We start from the raw sequence: 13,257 nt of genomic DNA, 5'->3' as shown, positions 1-13,257 counted from the left end.
TCAAGTCTCCTTGCTTACAGTCATTCATAAAGACACTTTCAAAAGAAACAAATGACAAAAAGGAAGGTGTAGTAATTTATCAGGGTTGTTTCTTGATATTTCATCATTTTAAATTATACTTTATTAGATTTCCTATTTAAACTACAAAAGCAACATATCATTGTTGCTATAAGCAAAACCCAAGAGTAGTGTACAAATAAAAAGCCATGAACCCACCATTCCCCAATGCCACCCACCTCCGGTAATCACAATGCGCAGCCAGGAGATCAAGGTCATACCCTCAGATGCCTATGGGACCCAGCAGATCATGTCACTGGTGAAGCTGCAGGTGTAATAGAATAAGGACAGATGGGGTCTGTGGCTAACTATGCCACTTAAAGCTTTCCATTTTGAACATCTGGAAAGCACTGAACTGTCCATACAAAGCATCCGAGAGGGAGACTGGACAGTGCTCCTTGGGTGGAGTAGCAGAGTTGGTAAGAGCACAGGTTTTGGAGCCCTGGTCACATCCTGGGCCCAGTATCTACTGGTCAGGTGACCATAAGAAAGTTGTTTAGTCTCTACCCATCAAATTCCCCACTGAAAAGCAGCAATCCAGTAGTCCGTCCCTTCCTTGTAAGTTCACTGTGAGAAGAGATCAACGTAAAGCACTTCACACTGCGCCTGGCACACAATATTACCTGCCTCCAGTTTGCAACCACTGCTGGAGACGTTAGCCTGCAATTTGTGTTTTCAACCTAACGACGTATCAGGGACTTCCTTCACGTCAGTGTAGAGAGAGCGGGCTCCTTTTTAATAACTGCCTCATACGTGGCTGACGCGTGCTCTCAATCCTCCCAACTTTTTGCCACTACAAACAGTGGTGCGGGAGACAGCTTTGTATTGCTTTGTGCACTGGTGCTTTATTTCCGCAGGACTTGCTGCTGGGTTGCCAGATATGGATATTTAATATTCATAAATAACTTTCAGACTATAGCCCTCAATTAGAACAATTCATATTCCCAGCAGCAACGTAAAGGAGCACCCACTTCCCCCATTCACTTGCTAATGTTTGGTTTATCAATCTTTGTAACATTTTGAGGCAGAGACCCCAACTTCTTCCTTTCCTCTTTTCTTCTTTAACTCCTATTCTTAGCTAAGCACATCTTATGCTCCCTTGCAGCTTTGCGGCTAAGCTCTTCTCAGTGAATAGTGCAGTGTGAGACTTTTAAGAAGGGTCTGAAAGAGAAAAGGCACAGCTTTCTTCTCCCCTTTAACCTTCTGGCTTCTGGAGTGCAGATGTGACAACTGGAGATTATGCAGCCATCTTGAGTCAGGAGGCAAACTGCTATGTCTAGAAGAGCCACAAGATATAGGAACCAGGCTCTATGATGACTTTGATTCCACCATACCAACTTCTTTACTTTTTCACGAAATGGTGTAAACCCTTATATTATTAAGCCATATTATTCAGGCTTAATATATATATATATTATTCAGGGGTTATCCACTATATGCAACAAAATCTAGTCCTAACTAATACACTTTCTGATCTCCAAAAGTCAAAACTGAACCTTTATTTCTTTTTTGTAACACACATAAATAACAACGCCTTTATGTTTTATTTGCCCTATGTTTATTTAAGTCTCTTAAAAGTGGAATACTTATTTTCCCACTCCCATCCTTTCTCCCAAAACCTCAGGTTTTACAGAGGTGGTGTAGAACTTTAATTTTCAGCCTATTATGTTTTCTCATACAGTTCTCTATTTTAAAAATTCTTAGTAACACACAATAAACATGCCCACTCACAGGAGCAATATCCAGTGAGATTAAACCACAGGCACTAAAGGGGGCTCCGCTCAGTGCCTCCTGCAGGCTTCACTTCCCCTACGCCAGGATCTCTGCTTTAACTGTTCTTCAGTTAGAGAACTTCACTGGGTATTTTCCTCAGGCACATTTACCAGATGATGTGCTTTATGTCCTCACACATTTGAAATGTCTTTCACTCGCAATGACTGGGAGTGACATCTCGGCTGACAGGGTGAGGATTGTGGCCCCTCTCCCCACAACAGTCTGGAGACTCCAGGCCACTGTCTTCCAGCCTCCAGGGCTCATATGGGAAGGCCAATGAGAGCCTCTCTTTCCTTTGAAAACAACCTGTTCTTTCTTCCTCCAGAACTTTAAGCTTTTTCTCCTTCTTGGAGTTTAGGAATTTTACTAGAAAATAGGTCTAAGTGTTGGTCTTAGTGGGGGATGAATGGATCCATTTAATCTGAAGAATCAAATCTTTCTTCAATTCAGTGACATTTTCTTCTGTTGTTTTTCTATTACTCCTCCATCTAGTCCTTTTTCTCCTTCCAGAACTCCTATGACTCCCATGCCAGGTCTCCTGCATAAGGTCTCCAATGCCTTCCCTCACGGACAGTGTCTCGCATTTTAATTCATTATTTCCATTTCTTTTTATTATTAATCTGGGTTGTGAGGCATTTCTTCTACTTGACCTTCCAAACCACTAATTTCAGTCCTGTTGATTTTTGTACTCCAAAGCCCTGGTTTTCAGTCCCAGCAAGCCTCTGGTAGACTTTAATCTCGTCCCCCGGGAGTCTTCTCCTTGTAAATTTAAGTTCCTCCATATCCCCTCCTTCCATCCTGCCTCAAAGGAGCCACTGCTCTGAGTGTGAAGTTTGACTTCCCTCCTTCTCTGGCCAAGCCCCTGCAACGCCGTCCTGTGTCCTCGCCTGCCGATGGGTGCAGGCTCACAGCAGACTGCTCGAGCTTCTACAGCAGCAGCAAGCCTGAGGCCCTGGACCACTTGACAGCCTCTGTTCAACAGGGCCCAAGGGAAATAAGCTGGCAAACTGTGACCTTCCTGCTGAGAAGGGGGGAGGGGATGCTCTGCCCTCTGCCCCCGAGTGATGATGGGGCAGGCAGTCATCTCCCAGCTGCAGGACTGGGAGCAACTCCAGCCTGACCCCCAGGATCGGCAGGACCTAGCAGTTCCTCCAAGAGGGCAGCCACAGCTCCTCTCACGGAATCCAATTCTGATCAGACTCAAAAGCACAGACAGTGGACAGGAACTTTATTTCTAGAACTAAACTGACCTAGAGTCAAATCTCAACTCTGCCACTTACGTGCTGTGTGACCTCGGGGAAATTACTTATCTCTTGAGTCTCAGGTTTCTCACATGCTCTTACCTTTAAACTGACAGTCATTTCCAGCATCTTCCTTAAAGGAACCAAACCCTCTGATACGTAAGTTTTAGGGGCCTTGCTTCTCCTAAGCACTATATGATTTACTTGTACTGTGGCTGATCAGGAAGCATCAAGGAAGGAAGACTGGGCCCGTGGCAGAAAAACATCAGAAACTTTACCTTCTGCCTTTTTGTGAAAGCGAGTTGACAGAAGGGTAAGGCTACTTGAATACTCTGAAAAACATTGTACTATTTCAGGTTTTAACATTTTTAATCTGAAAAATATTGTAATATTTCAGCTTTTAACATTTTTGTGACTGCCCCTATCTGAATAAAATCTCTGAGGATTCTTCTAGGCAAATACTCTCTGCCTCTTCCCCTATTCTTTGATGTTATCTCAAAACTTGAGGACCACAGCCACAGAGAGGATGGGTGCTGGGAGCCATAAGAGATTCCATGTTGGTTTCAGTCCAGTATTGCTTACTGAGCACCAACTGCGTGTAAGGCATTGGGCAAGGCACTGCACAGGGTACAATAATGAGCAAGACACAGCCGTTGCCTTAAAAGAGCTTAAGGTCTAGACAAGTAAATAAGGCAGGAGGTACAGGGGACATCAGAAAAGCATGATGCAATGTGGACTGTGGCCAGGGCCAGGAGAGGAGGCTGAAACAAGTGTCATGACAGTTTAAAGGAAGGAGAGTTCTAGTGAACTGGGGAGTGTGGAAAAGCACTCTTGGAAGAGGTGTCAGATGGGGTGGGCAGAACCTTAGGGAGCAAGAATGGCAGTGGGATGGGAGGAGGTGGGGTGCTGATCAGTAGACTAGTCTCTTGAAGACAACGATCACATCTTATTTATCTTCATATTCCTTCACTCATCCTCCCAAGGCCAAGCGCAGCACATACAGCGAGCTGGATCTTCCCAATGAAGGGTCTAAAACAAGGACAAAGTGAGGAGAGGAACTGAAGGAGAGAGAGGAAGAGAGGTTTGTGGGGAGGTTCAGGCAGTCCTTGACTCTCCTTGAGACAATGGAGATAGCACAAGTGACCTCGACTGTTAGGGCGGCAGATACAGAACATCTGTCTTCTGACCAACGGGAGTAAAAGGATGACAGCAAACAGGGCAGCAACAAGAGGTTTTGCACAAGGAGGAGGTAAAGAGAGAAAGAAAGAAAAAAACCCTTGATGTAAGAACCAATAGAGAAAACCCCAGAGCTTCATTAATCTGGTGAGAAGGAGGTCCCAGAACACCTTTTGAGCATGTGGCTCACTGAGCACGCCTCCCTGATGCCCCGAACGCCACCGTGCATTCACTCCTCGGCCCAGCAGGCTGGGCTGGCACGAGGTTCCTCTGGCTGCAACAGCACCCGGCTCACCCGTACCAGCGTGCAACTTTGGGCACCTTTGGACCTGTACCAGCATTCACTTGGGTCAGTGAACTGACTTACCAGGAACACATGTTGGGCTTCATAATCCCAGGCCAATAGGATAACCCATCCCAGCACGTCTCTTCCAAACAGTAGCTGCTGTAAAAGTCGGGGGAATAATTCCATTTACATTGATGTTCCAGACGATAAGACTTGTTTTTCAAAGCTCAGCAAGGTCAGACCAACTATAGTGCTACAAGATCCGATTTCAGCCTGTCCTTTGAAATGTCAAATACCTTCCCCACAGATCAATATGTGATGTCACCAGGAGCAAAGCCTGCCCTAAAATCACCGAAATTAACTTAAACTACTTTGGTCACTATTCTCCTTACCCACCATGCTTTGTACACACACTGTAGTAAGCACGTGAGGCTGACCACACATAAGAAGGGATTTTGGGGGTCAGCCCCAAAGCAAAGCATGACTCCATGGGAAGATGGACTCTGGCAGGCCCAAAGTGCCAGCCAAGGCCTCAGGCACGGCCCAGCAGGAAGAACTCAGGAGTGCCCAACACAAACACCCCTGCCCTCGGAGCACAGGGCTGTGGGAAAAAGACACGTGGCCAAGAAGGCAGTGCCCAATGTGGGGACGGCCTCTCGGCCGCCCACTGGCACAGACACCTGCAGAGGCCCCGTCGCGGATTTGTCTTCTGTCCTCCAAAGTACCCGCTCTCCCCACATCTCCACACCTCCCTCTGACCTGCCACCCCCAGGTGGGTGGCCTCACAACCTCCTTCACTGAGGAAGGCTGACCTCAGCTCCCTCGCGTCTCTCCTTTAACCTAAACGTTTCAGCATCTTCTCCTGGTCCTCCACTCCTACCTCTGAGAAGCGGCATCTGCCTGAGACCCAGGACCAGTCTCCCCTCTCTTGCACCCTCAACCTCGTACACTGCCTCGGTCCTTCCCTCTGCCTGAGCACATCTACAGTTCTCCCCAGTCTTCCAAAGAGCCCCGAACCTTGAACTCCAGGCTGCTTCCCTCACCACTACCCACGTGGGAACACCCAGCCTGACCCTGGGTCAGCAGGACCTCCTAATCGCTGAGGCTTGCGGCCTACCTTTCAGTAGCTCTGAACATGGTTCACCAGTCCTCTTTCTGGAAACTCACTTCAGCCTCAAATAATGACCTCATCCTTCTCCTCCAGTCTCCTTAGCCTCTTTGGCCACCTCTGCTGGCTCCTTTCTTCAGCTCGTCCCCTCCCCCTGGGCCCCTGACTCCCTCTCTAGCTTCAAGCCACCCTTCTCTGGCCCACACTTCGTGCTCCAGCAGCAAGAAACCAACCCAAACACAGATCGCTGACCGTAGCTGCTTCTCGCAGCCAGGCCTCCGCCTGGGCTGCCTGCTTTTGTAACGACCTTGAGCCACAGCTCATCAAACTTTCTAATTCTTCACTGCCAACAGCTGAAAAAAATTAAGCAAGCACTTCTAACATACATTTATTTATAAATTAAATATATGTTCTAAGGTACCAACACGTTATATACATTATAAAACAAATGATCAAAGGAAGGGATAAAGATGAAATATGTTAAAATAATTATTTTATTCATCAACAACATAAAAAACTTTCATACTCATTATTAATAATTTTAATGATATGCTTCCTTTTTTCAGCATTTTAAATAAACTTTCTATGGGAGTGCAACATACGGACCAAAGAACACATACAGGATGACAATGTACGTGCGAGGTCAATGAATTCTCACAAAGTGAATACATCCACGTAACAGCACCCAGACAGACAAACATCACTAGCCCCTCAACACCCCTCACACCTGCTTCTATCACTACCTGCCTCCCAAGAGTGGCCACCATTCTGATTTCTAACAGCACAGATTAGTTTTGTCTTGTTTAAACTTCATATGAATGGAACCAAACAGTACATAATCTTTTGTGCCTGAATTATGTTTGTGAAATTCATCCTGATTTTTCACTGAATGGTTGTTCATGAACACTTACTAATTGCAGTTTTCCACTGCGGGAGTTTGCCCCTCTATCCATCCACTCTGCTCCTGATGCACCCTGGGACTGTTTCCAGTCTGGGCTATTAGAGATGGTGCTGCTATAACATTCCTGAGCATGCCATTTGGTAACACATCGTATGCCTTTCTGTTGGGTTGATACCCAAGAGTGGAACTGCTGGGTCATAAGGTAAGTGAATTTCCAGCTTTGGTAGATGATACCAAACCGTTTCCCAAAGTGACTAAAACAATTTACAATCCCACCAGCAAAGCATGAGAGCTCTGGCTGCTGCACACCTTTACCAGACTTGATACGGCCTTTTTTTTTTTTTTTAAAAGCCATTCTGGTCAGTAGGATATCACAAAGTAAGTACTACAATCGCTTTTAAAGGAGTTTGAAATTAAGGCCTCTCTCAACCTCACAAATCTAAGGTGAGTCAGAGCAGGAACCCAGGTCTTCTGACTCCAAACAGTGTACTGTTTCCACTTGCAGCGAAATACTGTTTCCATCGTAAACATCCCAACAAAAGGCTGAGGTACTAATAAAAAGGACATGCTTGTGGACTATGCCAATCCCAATACCCCACTCATGACAGGAAAGAAAGAATAAAATGGTCTATCAACCCAACTTTGAAACAGACACATAACGAAAAATTTTGTATATATATATACACATATATATAAAGTAAAAATTAAAAATACATAAAAAAATAAAATTACATATAAATAAAAAAATATATATATATACATATATATATATACATATATATATATATATGTATATATATATATCTCCCAAGTATTAACAATAAGGTGATGGCTGCTTTCTTATATCTTGGTCTATCTTTTCTTCTCATTTTTCTACTCTATTTCTCTCTCTATTTTCTATTACTATTTAATAATAAGAAGAGCTATTTTAAAGTTAGTTTACATACCATAAAATGCACCCTCTTAAACTGTAGAACTCAGCAGTTTTTAGCATATTTGCTAAGTTGTGCAATGACCACCACTATCTAATCCCAGAACATTTTCACCACCCCCAAAAGAAACCCTGTACCAATTAGCATTCACTCCCATCCCCCATCTCCCTGGCAGCCACTAATCTACTTTCTGTCTCTATCGAGACATTTCACATAAGTAAATTCATGCAGTATGTGTCCTTTTATGTCTAGTGTCTTCTACTCAGGATGTTCTCAAGGTTCACCCATGCTGCAGTATGAAATCAGTACTTCATTCTTTTTTATGGCTGAATAATACTCCACTGCATGGATATACATTTTGTTTATCCATTCATCAATTGAGATACCTGAGTTGTTTCCATTTTTGGCTATTATAAATAATACTGCTATGAACATGCATGTACAAGTTTTGTGTAGATGTATGTTTTCAATTCTCTTGGGTAGATACCTGTGAATAGAATTGTTAGAGGTCACTTGACGTTTAATTTTCAAGGAACCGTCAAATTGTTTTCCAAAGAACCTGTACCATTTTACATTCCTACCAGCTATACGCCACCCTGCAGAATGAAGGTGCCACCTAAACCTCTCCAGGGCAGCTGGAAGAGATGGCACCCATGGGAATCACCATAAAGGTGGGCCCAGGTATGCTGTATACCTGCACAGCATTTTACTAGTTTATGCAAAAACACATGTCCTGACATATTGGAGGCCATGCAGTGAGCTTTCACATCTTTCATCCCTCATATTTGTATAGTTCTTTAGAGAACAGGGTGTGTTCACATGCATGATCTCTGGCTTGAGCAAGAATTTTATTCCTGCTTTTTCTGTTAACTATGGTTTAATGTTACATTTTCTTTTAATAATCATTTCACTTGTATTCTATTTTATAATCATAATCACAATTATTTAGGAATATATTTATACTTGAATAGTTCCACTCTCACTGCCAATCCTTCCCTACTAACTTATCCATTCACAGTCTTTTATTTAGATTCATCTCTCAGTTACTGCAGTATGCCTTCACGTGATTCTACACCCCCCCCCCAGCCAGGAATGGTGTGTGGGTGTAGCAAAAGCTACACACAAGGTGTGTCCTTGCTTAACAGAAATGAACTTCTGTTACCATTAAATGTGAACTAAAACTTGATTAAGCATGAAATTCTTGAGTCACAACCCTTTTCCCTGAAAACTCGATGGGTACCACTCCACTGCCTCTGGCCCCTGTGCTGCAGACAAGCCTGAGCCCAGCCTCATTTTTCTGCTTTGATTTAAAGGTTCCTTCTAATGGTATCCTCTCTTTATTCTTGAAATTAAAAAAAAAGTCACCTGGATACTTTAAGTGTTAGCTAAGTTTTGCTCAATTTGCCTGGTTCATGATGAGCCCTTATAATTTAAAGATTCATGTCCTTCTTCAGTTCAGGAAAATGAAGGACTCCTCTATTCCATTTGCTGTGGCCTTCAGTCTGATCCATCATCCACATCTGGGGTCTCCTCTGTTGATTTCCTGTCCCTGTGGCATCAGCAGTTTGTCCTCCTCTTGACTCCGTGACTTTCTACAGTGCCACTAATTTCAAATGCTGGCATATAGATTTATTTCTCTATGTTCTTTAAGTCCACAAGCTCCGTCTTCATCTCAGACTGTTGACATATCATTTCATGAAGAGGATGTTTGAAATTTACTTCAGGCTCAACCATTTATACACCATGTAACACTGAGATAATCTGAACTACTCAAAAGAGGCTCCACATCTGTTAAATGGGGCAGTAATGGTGAGGCTGGTCCCCAATATCCATCCTCCCCTTCTTCAGTAACAAAACTTCTGGTTTTTAGGTGGACACATGGTTTCCCTGAGTATAGATTACATTTCCCAGCTTCCCTTACTGCCAGGTGTGGCTACATGGCCAAGATCAGGCCAATGGGATGCAAGAATGTCAGGCATACTTTCTGGAAAGTGGCCCTCAAATGCTGGAATGCAGATGCAAAAGCTAGAGCTCCAGCAGCCATTTCAGGCCATGAAGTGACCTTGGTCCCTTGGTCTTGGAATCCATTCCCAAGATCACCTCATGATGGAACAACAAGAGAGAAGGAACCTGGGTCTCTGACCAGGTAAGCTCAATACTCTTGAGTTGATTACCTCCTGACTTCTCACATAAAAGAAAGAAACTTCTATCTTATTTATGTCTTTGCTATTTTGAATTTTCTGTCATTCATAGACCCCAACCTACAGAAATGGCTCCCTCATAAAGAGAGTGATAAAAGGTTACATGAGAATATGTATCACAATAGATATCCATTTTTATATTGAATGGTTAAGCACTGTTTTTACACAGAGCAGGCAACTCAAACATTTGTAGAAGTGAACAGAATCTGGAAGAATGAGGCCATTTCACTGCCTTAAATTTTTTTTCTAATTTTACCACCAATTTATTTTTCCAGATAAAAATCACTACCTTATCAAGTTTTATAAAATATATCATTGGAATTGCATTAAATCTTTAACAATATTTGGAGATATACTACTGTCACTATTACAATGTTTAGACTTCCATGGGAAGAGCCAGAAACTGATTGATTGACTTATTGATTTTTATCCTATCAATTTAAAACACATTTAGTAAAAGGCTACTTTGTAATAAGCCTAGTCATAAAAATGAGACTTTGCAGTTGACACACAGACAAACGTTAGGTAAACAATCTCTAATGCCACCTCCCCCAGTGCCCACCAAATACGAGGGAGGTAGAAGAGGTGGTGAAATCTCTCTCATTACTAAAGACTAAGGCTAACGTGCTCCTTTGTCCTCATCGCCTCCAGCTGTTGATCCAGAATCCTCTTGCCGCTCTTCTTCACAGTCAACAGAACTCCCTCGACCAAGGTTCCTGGGCCTGGTGATTTTTCATCTTCTATCATGTAAAGTTTCCCGTGAGTCTCCATTGTCAGGCTTATCCTCTCAGTGTTCCCACCCAATGGCAATGTTCACATAGCTGACCCTGCTACTGCTGAAGTTCTTTATTTCATACACTTGCTCTGTTGGTGGGGTTTAGTCCAGTGGACATATCTGCAGAGGTACTCAGGTGATGATGGTATCATCATCATCATCATCATCACTGTTATTGCTGTCATTTAATGAACCAATTCTTTGTGACAGATACTTTGCTAAGCTCCTCAACCACAGTAATATATCACTTAGTCCTTACAATAATTCTCTAAGCTGGCTATTGTTATCATACCCATTTAAAGTGAGAAAACTGAGGCCCAAAGAGATTAGATAACTTATCCAAGGACATACAGTTGATAAGAGCATCCCACCTGGCTATGGCAGTGAGTCCTTGGATAAAGGCAGGATTTGAACCCAGCTCAGTCTGCCCCCTATTCTCAATCATTTCTTTATGTTCCATCCCACAAGAGCTGAACATGCTGTGTTCTGAACAGGTACACACACTCCCATTTATCCATCTGTTCCCTTCTCTTTGCCTAAGCACTGGGGTTTCTCAAGTCAACAATATTAATCCCTTTTCTTTTTCCTTTCCTGAGGGGTAAATGGCTTCATGCCAGGGTGGCTGGTCCTGGTATTAAGGACAGCTACTTCCCTCGAGTTATCCATGATCCTGTCTCACTGCTCCTCAGTTGTGGCTTTCAGCACCTGGGTCAGTGGCAAGCCAGTCTCTGCCTCCATCCTACACTCCTAGGCCTTTGGGATCAGGATGATACTTACAAGAGACATGTTGGATCTTAGATCAGTTCCCCAGTGGCTTTTTTAGATTAAAGCTCTTCACCAGGTTCTGTTAGCTGATCTCAGGCATTCTGGCCTACAGAGGGGATGGAATTCCACTTTTGCCTACATGGGGCCCTTCCTCCACCAGCAGTCACAGTAGATCTCATGTACTCTAATAATTCTGAGACCTTACCTGTAAGTTCTGGATATTCTTCAGCAGGCTTTTTTCCCTGCTACCCAGCGGTCCAGCCAGGACACTCTGCTGACTACAGATAACCTTCCTGAGTAATCCAACACCTCTCTGACCACCCTGGGAGCCAAGCCTCTCTCCAGACTATTTGGGGCATCAGGACCAGCTGTGAAAACTCAACATACAGGTGAGCAGCCTCTCTCCCACAAACAACACAGAGGATTCTGATGCTCCAGGGAGAACCAGTGCTCTGGCCCAGACCTCTCTCTGAGCTCCAGACTAGCAGGCCAGCTGCCGAATGCTGTCCCACAGGCACTCCAAACTCAAAATGGCCAAAACCAAACTCACTACTTCCTCCTCCCACCTCAGTACTCCTTTCACGTTCCTTGTCCTTTGACTGGCTGGCCAGCACCTCACATCACTAACTGAGAAACTCTGATGCTGCCTGCCCTCCCTCCCTCTCATCTGCTAAATCTCGGAGAGAGGCCTCTACCTCAGTTTCTCTCGAGCCCACTTTCTCCTCTCCATCCTCATGGCCAGGTTCAGGTGCAACAGCCCCCTCACTCATCTCCCAAATGCCAGTCTCCTCCCACACCATCCATCCTCCACACCAGGATTATAACTGAAGGGATTTCTCCCCTCCTATAACCCTGGAACGATTCTCCACAGGCCACAGGATAACATCCAAACTCCTAAGCACTGCCTGCCAGTCCCTCAGTACCAACCCCAAACCACCTGTCTGCTCTGTCTCCTGTGGGCTGCTCCCCACTCCCTTCACCAGGGGCCTCGCACTCCAGCAACCCCACCCGCTCACCACACCTGAGACACAGCATGCTGCCTCCTGTTTCTGGACCCCTACGGTCTGTTTTCCTCTGCCTATGTCCCCCTGCACCTGTGAAACTGAATGTCTGTCTTTAAGATCCTGAGTCTGACTCAGTGCCACGAGCTTCCATTTCCACTACTTACCAGCCCTGACCAGGCATCATCATCATTTATGACTCCTCTGTCAGGTCAGTGGGCTCCTGAGGGCAAAGACTGCAGTGTTGGGCCCAATTATGCACACAGTAAATGTTCCTGAGTGAAACTGATGCGATCAAGGTGTTCTTCCACCCCCTCAAGAAGCAAAAGAAGCAACCAATCTTTAAAGCAATAAAAATAAGGCCAACTGCTATCCTGGAAACCATGGCAGGTAATGTTTCAGTAATAGGTGCTTTTGGTGACAGATGGGAGTTCTGAGAAAGAAGAGTTAGTAACAAGAGAATCTGTCAGGGGTTTCCAGCACGGGTCAAGAAAGCAATGCCATCGCTCCAAGCTGTAGTCTCCCTCGTGCTCAGTGCTCCAGCCACCCCGGCTTTCTGTTACTCCTTGAACTCACCACACCCTTGCCCCAGTTGGGACTATGATACGTGTAGTTGCCACCTCTCCACCTGGCCAACTCCAACTCGTCTTTCCTCTAGGAAGCGGTCTCTGACCACCCAGCCAGGTAAAACCATCCAGTTTATGACCTTTTGTATCCTTCTTCTGGAGCCACTGTCAGGGCTGTAATTAATCTTTCATATACTTATTTCTTATTGTTTCTGTACTTGTTTTTATACTTACTAACTTTGCTAGACTGTAAGCCAAAAAGACAGCAAGGACCAGACTTGTCTCTTTCCTCTACTGTGGCCCCACACTCAGAAGGGTGCTAGCACTCAGGCCCTGAATAAGAACTGGATGGATGGGGGGAGGTGGATAGATGGATGGGCAGGCAGGTAGGTCTGGAAGACAGGGAAGATCAAGGAATAAGGCTGCCTTTGGTTACTGGTACAATACTTTAATCACATCCAGCTCGCTTTACTCT

General features: G+C 44.5%; 1 protein-coding gene across 9 annotated transcripts in view; it reads right to left on the bottom strand.

Annotated features, from left to right (window-relative positions):
• The window catches only part of RALGPS1 (Ral GEF with PH domain and SH3 binding motif 1), a 259,983-nt gene that overhangs the window by 238,093 nt on the left and 8,633 nt on the right, over nucleotides 1-13,257 (bottom strand). Inside the window, exon 2 of one of the 9 annotated variants that reach the window (XM_064490524.1) lies at nucleotides 4,615-4,692. The exons of the other annotated variants lie outside the window; for them this stretch is intronic. The gene's annotated coding sequence lies outside the window, so the exon portion shown is untranslated. The remainder of the gene's footprint in view (nucleotides 1-4,614; nucleotides 4,693-13,257) is intronic. 9 annotated transcript variants of the gene reach the window in all.

Source organism: Camelus dromedarius, chromosome 10 (genome assembly GCF_036321535.1).
Source record: "Camelus dromedarius isolate mCamDro1 chromosome 10, mCamDro1.pat, whole genome shotgun sequence".
NCBI classification, from domain to species: Eukaryota; Metazoa; Chordata; class Mammalia; order Artiodactyla; family Camelidae; genus Camelus; species Camelus dromedarius.
The sequence above is the reverse complement of the archived record's forward strand: the minus strand, read 5'-3'. Positions and strand labels throughout refer to the sequence as shown.